A 12995-nucleotide genomic window follows, 5' to 3' on the forward strand; every position below is an offset into this window, starting at 1 on the left:
ACTGAGGATGACTAACAACCCAGGTTAGAAGATAGACTTTTCAGCAGGAACCAAAAAATTAAAAAGCACAGAGAGCTCTAGGGGCTGACAGAAAGAAAGGGTAGTGAAGAGAGTACAGAACTAAGAATCAAAGCCAGAAGGCGAAAGCATGGGGACGAGCTGAACGTGTCAGAGAATCCAGTTTTGAACATTCATCACCCTGTGGACTCTGTATGTATTGGAATATGACACTTAAAGCACAACTTCCAGGGAAACAAACAAACAAAACTATCTTATAACCGTGAAGGACACATGGTTCTATTGAGACAAATTTTAAGAGGAATACTGTGAGTAAAAAAATTTAAAAAATTTAAAAAATGGGAGAATTCCCTGGCAGTCCAGCGGTTAGGACTCGTGCTTCCCTGCCGAGGGCCTGGGCTCAATCCCCTGGTCAGGGAACTAATATCCCACAAGCCACTGGGCGGGGGGAATCCAAATATTGTTTTCATCAATTACTAATTTAGAGAATTTACTTCCATCTTTGATGCCAGACTGTTTAAAGAAGACTATAATTGATACCACTGTAATCTCAAGGCACTTTGCCTTCAGCCTCTAAATATACCATAATGTTTGGCTTTCACTGCCATGTTTATAATCATGATTCCTTAAACCCAAGAAATGAGAACCACTGGGACAGATGTTGGACTTTCTTATAACAAATGTTGAACGTATGTTCTCTTAAGGTAATCCTACCTCTTGAAAAATTTGCTCTTCAACTTTCTTGACTCTTCAAGTTGGAGGCTGAGATAACAATAGATCATAAGTAATTCCCACAAGTGGAAGTTTTGAAAAATTATAAAAACATGTTAGGCGTGTAGCCATACTCTCATCAGCTTACTGATTTCACTTATGAAGCTTATATCTCTGGGGAAAGATTCATGGAGTTGGTGTGATGGACTCCTTTAATAACGTAATCATTTTATGATGAGTCCTCGTTTTAAAGGAAGTTAGGACATGGAACCCATAATATGATAAACTTCTCACAGATTGTCACAGCTTTTCCCTACTCCCATTTGCTTGGTAAATGAAGAAAACCCTTCAGAAGAACCAAAGATTATTAAAATTATCATTTTCATCAATATACGCTCAAGTCTCAGGTAGACAACCGGCTTCAATTAAGAGATTGACAAGCTTCCGATTAAAGATGGCGACCTTACAGGACCCTGAACTCACCTCCTCCCACAGACACAACAAGTCTATGGCTACATATGGAACAACATCCTCTGAAAAAACGTAAAAACTGGCTGAGCCACTCCTACGGTCCACATCGAAGCAGGTAAGAGAGGCTGGGTCACAGTCTCGCCGCAAACCCCACCAGCCCCGCCTCCGCCACCCCTGTGTGGAGACCCGCAGCTGCTCACTGAGGAGAAAAGGGTTTGAACCCCACATGGGGCACCCGCCACTTTTAACACCTGCACCTGAGAGACGGCCCTCAAAACACGCAGCGTTGAAAACCAACAGGGCTCTGTCCACGAGCCCCACGCTCCACGAGGCTCTAGGGCCGTGGCTCTTAAAGGGCTCACGCGCTGGGACTCACCAGCCACAAGGCCCCGGGCGAAGCGCCAATCCAGGGTGCCGGACTTGGTGTAGGGGAGGCCCATTTGGTTGTTTGGAGTGTTGGCGGGGGTAGGCATCTGATCTGAGCGGCATTTAGGGGCCTGCTGGCACTCTCCGGGGGAGACTCGCGGCCGCCATTTTCGCTCACCCTTCGCCGCTTCCGGGGGCCGGGATCCCCGGATTGGAGCTTTTACGTGCGTCTGGCGCCCAGTCTACGGCCGCCGGGCCGGGTGGGGGGCACTACTTGATCGCCGGGTTCTGGTGGCCAGCGTGGCTTGCATTCCTGGGTCCCATGTGGGCGTGGCAATTTGCGAGGTGGTTCTTGGCAGGCTACCACCCGGGGCAGGGCAGTGCGCAGAGAGCAGTCGGAGGCGCCCGCAGGCTCTCTGTGAAGGCGGCCTCTTTGCCGGCCCTGGAGCTCTGGCCTGAGGGTCGGGCACACCTGTAGGGCCCTGTGGACGTGGATGTGCTCTCAGGGAAGTAGGCTAGTGCACCGTCATCTTTGCCTCTCCCTCTGCCTCACTATAGCTGGCAGGTATCTCCCAGACAGGAGCTTAGACACTCATCTTGAGCCCCAGATTTGGGGATTGCTGCCCAGGGGACACCTCAAGATGGTGACCAATGAGGTATAGGCTTGCAGTCCCATAGGACTGTATATACTTGCATGCTTTATCTTTTTTTTTTTTGGAAGAATAGTTGATTTAAAAGTTGTGTTAATTACTGCTGTATAGCAAAGTGATTCAGTTATATATATATATATATACATATTTTAAATATTCTTTTCCATTATGGTTTATCATGGGATATTGAATATAGTTCCCTGTGCTATACAGTAGGACCTTGCTGTTTATCCATCCTAGATATAAAAGCTTACATCTGCTAACTCCAACCTCCCTCTCCATCTCTCCCCCAACCCCCTCCCCCTTGGCAACCACCAGTCCGTTCTCTATGTCTGTTTCTGTTCTGTTCTGTTTCCGTTTCACAGATAGGTTCATTTGTGTCATATTTTAGATTCCACATATAAGTGATATCGTATGGTATTTGTCTTTCTGACTTACTTCACTTAGTATGATAATCTCTAGTTACATCAATGTTGCAGCAAATGGCATTATTTTGTTCTTTTTTATGACTGGGTAATATTCCATTGTATGTATGTACCACATCTTCTTTATCCACTCATCTGTCAATGGACATTTAGGTTGTTTCCATGTCTTGGCTATTATGACTAGTGCTGCTATGAACATAAGGGTGCATGTATCTTTTTTAATTATAGTTTTGCCCAGATATATGCCCAAGAGTGGGATTGCTAAATCATACATTCCATTTTTAGTTTTCTAAGGAAACTCCATCATGTTTTCCACAGTGGTTGCACCAACTTACATCCCCACCAACAGTGTAGGAGGGTTCCCTTTTCTCCACACCCTCTCCAGCATTTGTTATTTGTAGACTTTTTAATGAGGGCCATTCTGACTGGTGTGAGGTGGTACCTCACTGTAGTTTTTGATTTGCATTTCTCTAATAATTAGCGATGTTGAGCATCTTTTCATGTGCCTATTGACCATCTGTATACGTGCATAGTTTAAAAGCTGCAGCCTGAAGGTCTGGCTTCTTAATCACATACCACGATCTAGCACATTAGAAAACTCTAAATAAGAAAAATAGTCTTCCACAATCTCACTAGCAATCCTTGACTTTTTCATTTGTGCCATTCTTGAGTCCTTGTCCGCGTTCATTGTCAGAATCTGTATTGACTTTTATCTTCTTGTATGGTGATTTTAAAATACAATATTTGTTTAACAAAGAAAGATCTCTCTTAAAGAGCTATGCATAAACTCTACCAAACACAGCATTAGTTTCTAATATGTATGTCATGAATAAATTTACGAATATCATGGGTTACCCTCCTTGTGTTTCTTGTGTTCTCCTGTAGTAGTTCATGGACTGACGTTGCTAATCGGTGCTTGTCAAAATCGATAGTTTATATTCATCTCTTCAATTCTTGCTTACTAACCTTCAGAGAGTCAGTGGTTCCCCATGATATATTATTAAGAACAATTAACTTGCCATTTTATTTAAAAGAACAAAGTTCTCATTTCAAAAGCTGTGCATGCATTTACCGTAATCATGTGGGAATATTTTTAAAGCTGCTTTTAAATCTTTGGCGGTTCCCCTTCTAACTTTGCCAAATATAGTGTTAATAAATCTCTACAATAATTAACTTTAAACAAATTTGCTTACTTTTTAAAACAAGTTTGGAATGTTTTATTTCTATAAGCCTTTTTGTAAATGTAGAAAGACATTGGGCATCTTTGAAAGTAATATTTTTAAAAATTGACCTAATAAATTCTCTGGTGCATGAACTTTGTATTAATACTTATATAAATGTATGCCACCACCTCTTCCATTACCATACGGTTTAATGATTATGGTCTTAGAGTAACAGTAAACATTTCTTTTAGGTAAGCAGTACCCAATATCTTTTTGAGAACATTTAACTTTTTTACTTGGAGGCAGTATGAGGGATTGGTGACTCTGATCATTTACATCAGATTAATTCTAATGAGTATCCTTCCTTAAAGTAGATGAGTTAACCTTATCACTAAATCTTATTTTGTTCTAAATGCTCTTTGTGGTCTTGACTATTTGAATTACACATACCACATTGTAGCACATTAGAAAACACTAAGTAAGAAAAATAATCTTCCGTACTCTCACCAGTAGTCTTTGACTTTGTCATTTACACCACTCCCCAGTCCCTGCCCACATTCATTTTTAAGTAGTTGTTGTAGAATTTTGAACTTTCCAGGCTCTATGGCAGGAATATAAGGAAGTTATTTTTCATCAGACCTCTTTTCCTGATTCTGCCCAAAGTTCATGAGTACGTCTTTTAATTACCTCTTTTTTCTGAACTTGTTTTTCCTTAAAGAAATGTATTCCCATTAATGAAGCTTACACAGCACAATGTTTACCATTGGTTAACATTCATCTTCCCATCCAATGGTGTCCCATTTTTCCTGGCCCTGCATCTGATGTCCTATTTAGATTTTTACCAAGTTCCACTCTAATTCTATGTTATCCTTTAAAATCATATGGTAGAAGAAAATATCCCCTCAAAATTGCTCAAACAAGATATACACCCAAGAGTTGGTCACTAAAGACCATTTTTTTTGACATCATAACTCCTTTTCTGAAGAATGGAAAGCTCAACCAGATGGGACACAAAACAAAATATTAAGTACTATTCTAACTGCTTTTCATGTATTTTAACTTTTCAAATATTCACAATCCAATGATGTAAATACTACTATTAATTCCATTTTGCAAATAAGGAGACTGAGGGAGAGAAAGGTTAGACAACTTTCCCAATGTGAGCAATCTAGCTCCAGAGTCTATGGGTTTAATCACTGCACATGTTGCCTCTTGATGTGATTAACATTGTCACCTTGACCTCGATTTCTAACAAATGCATCCACAGGGCTTAGTCATATTTGAGAATACGTAAATAGACATAAGCAACATCACCTTAGAATTTTCTAAAAATCTTGAGCTAAAAAACTATGATTAAAGATTACATTTTCAACATTCTAGATTTTAAAAAGAATTTCAGGAATTGTCATTCAACTTCAGAAGTATTTGAGAAAATAGCAAGGGGATGATTGAAATATAGAGTAGCATCTTTCATTTAATTGTAGTCCTAAAACGTGGTACAGCAGACAAGGAATTCGAAGTCAGAAGACCTAGCTCTGGTCTTGGCATTGCCCCTAGATCTCTGTGTTAGTTTAGATAAGTCACTTTCTTTTTTAAATTAGTTTCTTCATCTGATTAAAAAAAAAATCTGAACAGAAGTATATGCTTTGCCCATCTCACTGACTTGTTCTAAAGACAAGATAATGTGTTGGGAGCACTCTGTAAACTGTACAATGCTACACAATGGAACTTACTATCAAATATGGTTAAGAGCAAGCTCTAGTGTCTTTTTCATATACTTCCTAGCTATATGACCTTGGCCAAGTTCTGTAACCTCTCTAATATTTCATTTCCTCAACTTTAAAAAGTTTTAAGAAGATTTTATGATAGAATTGACTTCCTAGGATTTTTGTCACCTTTTACAAGATAACACATGTATAATTTGAGTTTCCTCAGATGCAGGTCCTAAGACAAGGATTCAAGTGCAAGCAATTTAATGGATGGTAGGGAAGTTATACAGAGAAGGCAAGGACGCAATGAAAGGTGCATTATCAGATAAATTACCACCCTGGGTTACTGCAACTTAATCCTGCTGAGGAATTCTGAGTCTAAGGAATGGCATAGACAATATACCATATATGTTCTATATATAATCATTTTGCTTCATTAAAATAAGTTCTATTTACTCATCTTCAAGTTAACTAATCCTTTCATTTCTCATGTCCAGTTACCAACCCATCAAATGAATGTTCATGTCTTATATTAGACTTTTCACTTCTAGAATTTCCACCTGTTTCTCTCTTAACAGTTTCCATTTCACTGCTGTAATTCTCCAATTTTCACATCTCTTCTCTACCTATCCTGGTTATTACTGGTTATTATTTCTGCATAATAAATTCCACACTTAGCAGCTGAAAATAATCATTTTAGTTTGCTCATGATTTTATGATAATTCAGGAAAAGCTCAGCTTTTGTTGTCTCACGTGTGGTTCTAGTAAGATATCAGCTGGGACTGCAGTCCTCTGAAGGCTCAACTGGGCTGGATATCAAGATGACAACCCATAGCAGACAGTTGATGCTGGATGTCACCTGGGAGCTCAGCTAGGGCAATTGACCTAAATACCTGTATGTGCCTGCTCCAGGATAACAATCTGGCAGTAATCAAACTCCTTACCTGGCATTTGGCTTCCCCCAGAGGAAGTATCCCAAGATGCTGCATGTTTTTTTCTGATATAGCCTCAGAAGTTACGTAGGATCACTTCAGCCTTACTCTGTTCGCACTGTCTGAAGCAGATAAAAACCTGTCCATATTTAAGGGGAGGTGAAATAGAGATAGTTCTCAATGAAGAGTGTCAAAGAATTTTGGGACCATGTTTTAAAACCATTACATCCCCTTTATCTCTAAATTATTTAATATTTTGTCCTAGTTATTTTAAAGACCTCTTCAGCTAATTTCAACATCTGTGTTATGGATGGGTCTCCTTCAACTAGCTCTTTCTTCTCTTGCCTATGGGTGACATTGTCTTGCCTCTTCATATATCCTGCAAATTCTAACTAAATACCACATACTGTGTCTAAAAGGAACAGGAGGGACTAATATAGATAAAATTACTCTAGGAAGTGACATACTCCTTCTTCAGAGAAACCACTAGGTTGAGCTGCTGAGTGAGTATAATCCACGGTTATGTAATCTATCTTGGCTTTTAGTGCACTTTTATTGGATCCAGTTCACCACTGGGTTCAAATATTTTGATAGTGAGATCAGGTCTTTCCTGAGCGTAGGAAGATGCTGAAGATTTCTCTGTACTTTACAGCACAGCTGCCGGCACTACAGAGAGTGCTAGGGAGATTTCTTTGCTTTCTAACTTTCTACCTTTCTTCCCTGGACCCAGTTTTCCATGGGCTTATGCTTGGTGAAGGTTGCAAGCACCTCTGGAAAATCTCTCTGAGCTCTCCTGCTCTGCCCTCAGCCTCCAGCCACCTGTTTCCTTGCACTTGATGAGGGCTCAATATACCTTGAGGATATACCTCTCAGCTTTCTTTCCCTGTACCTCACATTCATACACTGTTGCCGTGCATACAACAATGGTCCCATGGGAAAGAATTTATGGCTGTGTGTGGAGTTGCTTTGTCACTGGGATTTTCAGAAATCTAAACACTCATTGCCATCTACATATAGCCATTAAAAGTTCATTAAAAATTTGGCTGTTTCTCCTTACTCCCATCTATTGGAAGCTTCTCCCACCACAGCCCCAGGGATGATAGCAAGGCACAGGCATCTGCTCTCCTAAAAAGGGCTAATTTCTTTCTAGAATTTAACTCATTGGAATTGTTTTACATTCTCAGCTCTCTGAAGAGTTTCTGAAAGACTATGATTTTATAGTAGCTTATATGACATGCTTTTGTTGTTAGGGATGGGAATGATGATCTCTTTTAATGCGCTACATCAGGAACTGATTTTGAATGGGAAAATTTTCCCTGCTATATATAGCATGACCTTACTCCACAATGCTAAGGGTCTGCAATGTGATTCTTCTACTGGGGCTCAGTTGAGACTCCACACATTATATAATTTGACAACATATCCCTGGTGCAAGGCTATAAATGTCTATTTTTGTTCATCCCAAGTGAATGTAAAATGCTTCTAATCCTTTTTCTTGATTGGGATTGAAAGAAACATTCTTGTGAGATCAATAGTCTCATACAATGTGTCAGTGTATTGATCTCGTCTAATAAATATATAATATCTGGCATGGCAGCTGTACTTGGGGCTATCACTTTATTAAGTTTTTGGAAGTGTACCATTAGGCGCCATGATCCATCTTGTTTTTTCAGGGCAGTATCTGCATTCTTTAGTTTTTGAAAGTGGCACTTTGCCAGTATACCAGTATACTGCCAGTATACCTAGGATGCTTCTGATTTATGATCTTGCATGGTGGGATGCATTTTAAGGGGCTTTCACATGTGCTTTCCCACTCTAATGGATATTATTATAAAGGTCAAGGAATCAACAGGAGAGCTCCATCAGTTGCTAGATATATCCATCCTTTTAAGCACATAGGTATTAGATAAATAACTACAGGTTGATCCAGAGAGCCACTGAATCAACTGTCAGACAGACTTAGGCCATGGCTCTATTTTATACCTACCTGGTCTCAGTACACTTCACTCAAACAAGAGAGTCATCATTGCATTCATGTATCTCAGAAGCAATCTCTGAGACAAGGTGAATTAGTTACCTATTGCTGTGCAACAAAATATTAGCAGTTTAAAACAACAAGCATTTATTGTCTTCCATAATTTCTGAGAGTCAGGGATCCAGAAGCATTTTAGCTGTGTGATTCTGGGTTAGGACCTCTCATGAATTTGCAGTAAGATGTTGCTAGAACTGGAGCCAGGGATGGGGGTCTGCTTTTTGATAGTTGACTCACATAGCTGCTGGCAGGAGGCCCCAATTCCTTGATATATAGATCTCTCTGTAGAGCTACTTAAGAATTCACATAACATGGCAGCTAGCTTGTTCCAGAACAAGTGATCCAAGAGTGATAGCAAGGAGTAACCTATGATGTCTTTTACCCCTACACACAAAACATCATTTCTACCATATGCTATTGGTTAGAAGCAAGTCGCTAAATCCACACAAATTGTCAGAATTTGGCTACATCTTATAGGAGAAGTAGTGTTTGAGGGTTGTGGGCATATTTTAAAACCACCCCAGGAGGGTTTGAGCGCAAATAGTATAGTTGGAAGACAATCCTAGGAAACACCAGAAAAAGAGAAGAAAGTAAGAGAAGCAGAGAAGGAAAAGGTCCGGTAAAGGGTATGTTACCAAGTAAGTAGGCAACTGAAGTATAACACCACTGGGAAACTTGGGAAAACACATCTTAGAGTTTTCCTACCCAAGGTGTGAGAGAGCAGAGTAAATATGCAATAGCTCCCATCAGTCATTGGTTGACACCTATCATTTATGTTCACAAGTCATTGTCCAAAACCAATTAGTGGCCCCCACCAACTTCAAGAGAACCAGAATGCCAAAAAGTGCAATTCTGCCATTTTCCAAGAAGAAGAAAAATATTCACCTGAAACAGAGGGTAACTGGATATTGATGAACCCAACTGGTGATGACCACAGCTCTCAAGAATCAAAACTTAACCCTGAGAAAAGCAGGGCCTAGAGTTTTTTCCACAATGAGATATTGGAGAGATAATGACAACAAATGAGGATCCTGTGGGACTGGTCCTGAGGGAAAGGAGATGGTAAGATATAAACTTTGAGGTCACAGGGCCTGAGGGGAAGACATCAGACAAGGGGGTTTCCCTTTCCCTCTGTTATCTCTACCAGTGAGTCAGAGAAGGGCTGATCGAACACCTAGAGATTGATTATTATCATCCTAGCACTCACTACATGTTTCCTACATGATTAGCCACATTATCTATTCATACCCCTATCTGGTAAGGCCCTTAATCCATAGCTTCCTTCACATTGCCTACAGAAGAAGCAATGCCTGAAGCTCTGCTGAGTCTCTTCTGAACCACCCCCATCAGGATACCCATTTTTTATAACCAAAGGTACATCCTTGATAGCTATAGAGGCAGTGATATTATGTAAGAAAAGGAGGCGTTCCCAGCCATTGTACTTGGGAGGACCAGACTGTGATGAAAATCAACTCTGTTATTTTCAACCTTTCTCCTAACCAATATATCTGGTTAATGAAATTCTCCATTTCCCACACCATCCTAGGTATCTGAAAATGTATTATGTCAAAGAAATAAGTGTATTGAGCTTCTAATAATCCCATTCATTTCTATCACTACTGGTTGAGTATTTTTCAAATGAGGATCTAGACCTTCTGTGATCATGAGAGATTTTGTTACACTTTCCATGAGATTGACATTGCTAACCCCAGTGCCTTGCTCAATTCAAATGAAAGTCATTATATTTTGTCTCAGTCACCTTTTTGAATTTGTAATGTCAGAGGGAAAACAATTTCTTTTTTTCACACCTTGGTCTATGGTTCTGTGCATTTTTAGAGAGTTCCTAAGTTTGTCATTCACTTCAAATTTCACATAGCAGTGTTGGTTTTTAACCAAGAAAAAAATATGGGGAATATTTCTTTAGAGAAGCCATAATTAGCAATGTTGCCAAATTACATCAACATATTCAGCGTTGGGTTTTTGTGCCACAAGATGGATATTACCAGCTTCCACATTACCATAGAAGTAATCATCAAAATATAGTAAAAGATAGCATGTTTCTCTAATATGGGAAAGGGGTAATATTAGCCAAAGATCTGGCAGGTCCAGGACAGATTTTCCTCTAATCAGAAAAAAAATTAAATCTTTGAAACAAAGTAATAGGGCCAAGCAGAAAATGGATGATTTTTAACTCACTACTTCTTGACTTACCTCAGAGTTTTTAGGTTTTGTCCACCTAGAAGTTTCCTACTGAGAGGAAACTTCTTTCTGAGGAAGCAGAGTTCATATCAGTCCCACCTCTCCCTTGGTTATTCTTCACATTATTATTTCACTTTTCAATATTATTAATCACATTTAGGGATGATAATTCTGTGTCCTGGTTTATGACAAATAGCATAGACAGAGGAGGTAAGGAAAGTGTGAAGATTGGATGTTAACCACAGGAACTTTACTTTCATATGTCATTAAATTCATCTTTTACTTACATTATATTGATAGGTCATCTCTCTTCTCTGTTTCCCGAAAATCTTTCATAATTTGATGATGTGTTTCTACAACTGGCTCTAAAGCCCTTGTTGAAACTATTGTAAATATTCCTTGCACGGGTCAACTTATTTTTCAAAAAGTTTGCCGTGAGAGTGAGAGCATAGAAAGGGGAGATATTGGAAATATATGATAAGCAACACAGCCTGCGCTCTGCCAATCAGAATGGATGTTCCGACTAATAAGAACCCTGGTCATATTTGTGCATCTATATCTGTGCCTGATTATGCAATCTGAAGATGAAGGTCAACAGGATAAATTATTGGGATGTAAGAATAATGATGAAGACATGTGTGTATTTTTTTAACATCTCAGCAAAGCTGATATGGTGTGGGATTATAAAGTGTAGTGAGAAATACTACAGTCCTCATTCTCTGACCAAAACGGAAAAAGAAAACAGTGAAAGAATCTTAAGATAATAAGATACATGACTGATTTGAATGTAAAAAAATGTTTTATAATTACTAACATGGAATAACGGTCACCATTTCTAGGTCTCTAAATTTGTTGTAAGATTTTACTTGGTATGCAATGCATACGCCAATGAATTCATGTCCCATGTCAGTAATCATTTCTCCATCAGATAACAGGATTTACATAAAGATGAGTTTCATATGAAAACTGATTTTAGTTTATTGCTAGCAATAGATAATTTGATGAAGTCTCCCGCTATGCAAAGGGACTGCCCACGATGAAAAGGACTCATTAATGCCGGTGAACGGTGGACAGGATGCTCAGTAATTCAAAGAAACTTTTCAAATTTCAAAATGGGAAAAAGCAGGGTGACCAAGGAGGAATAAGATACATTTTAAAGTTATTTCAAAAGAGTAAATGCCCTAAGCTTTCCTGTACTCAAAATAAAAAACATCTATAATATTTTTAAGCTTTACATTGGATAGAAACAGGTCATGAGATAGCAAAAAAAGAAAAAAATGAACAAGAAATGAAAACGGCCATTCAGTGAACCCTGGGCCATTTAAATTCTTGTTTGAGAAAGTAACCACACTTTCTCATTTGACCTTCCATCACTCCCAGTCACTCTCTAGATGTCTCTACAAGAAGAGAATGTGCTTTGTCCAAAAGATCATTTCTGTTCATGAGATCCTGAACAACCCATGCCATATTCGATAGGCCTGTAGAAGACAGAATGTGTGTATTCTGAGAAAATGGCATATTTCATTTTCTTCCTTTCTTGTTAACTTTGATAGCACTCTTTCTTGCATCAAACTCTTTACAAAGAGGAAACCAGTATTTATAACTCTCTTGCCACTTAGGTGCGTGTCTATCCAGTTAAGATGACAATTTTCTTGAGTTGAATCATTGATCCTTTGTAAAGCGTAACATCTATAGAATCATATTATCATAAATCAGTTTTTCAAGACTGTTTTTCACCACATCTCAGTAAAAGATACATTTTTCACTATGACCCACTAAACATATTCATATTATTACGTATATTGAAACAAAGACCCTCACTATACAGTGAAAGCTAATATTCTTTATTCTGTGGTAGTTTGGATACTCTTATACTACTATATCTTTTATGTTTTAGTTTTAATTTCTTGTCATTACCTACCTACTAGATTGATCTTACAACCCATCTATGGCTTGTGTTCTTCAATTGGGAAACAATGCTGCAAAGATCTCAAGATATTATCTTGAACTTTGTTCCAAATGAGAAGAAATCAGGAAAAGGGGTTCTCTCCTAGAAATGATGAGTTCTTTAGAAAAAAAAAAAAAGCACTCTTTTCTCTGAGATGACCTACCAAGCCAAGTGAGTAGGAATCTGTTTCAGGCACAAGGGCATATCTAACTAAATACCTTTAGATTATCTCTAAAGCTTGATTGCCAAAGCCCAGAACATCACAATATTGTGGGGAACTCTTTAATAGTGCACTTGAATTCACCATTCAGTTCCCCTTTATTGTTTCCAGAGATGAAGTTATGCATTAAATGCAGAAGGACCAAAAGAGG

General features: G+C 38.9%; 1 protein-coding gene across 7 annotated transcripts in view; it reads right to left on the bottom strand.

Moving 5' to 3' along the window:
- GNGT1 (G protein subunit gamma transducin 1) overlaps window positions 1-12995 on the bottom strand; it is a 293847-nt gene that overhangs the window by 256495 nt on the left and 24357 nt on the right. For 4 of the 7 annotated variants that reach the window (XM_082398682.1, XM_082398681.1, XM_082398679.1 and 1 more), the window contains exon 1: window positions 1577-1877. The exons of 1 other annotated variant lie outside the window; for it this stretch is intronic. The gene's annotated coding sequence lies outside the window, so the exon portion shown is untranslated. Of the gene's footprint in view, window positions 1-1212; window positions 1489-1576; window positions 1878-12995 lie in introns of those variants that run through there. 2 more of the 7 variants (XM_082398678.1, XM_082398677.1) reach the window with 2 other exon arrangements.

Source organism: Balaenoptera borealis (assembly GCF_965194805.1).
Source record: "Balaenoptera borealis genome assembly, chromosome: 7".
NCBI classification, from domain to species: Eukaryota; Metazoa; Chordata; class Mammalia; order Artiodactyla; family Balaenopteridae; genus Balaenoptera; species Balaenoptera borealis.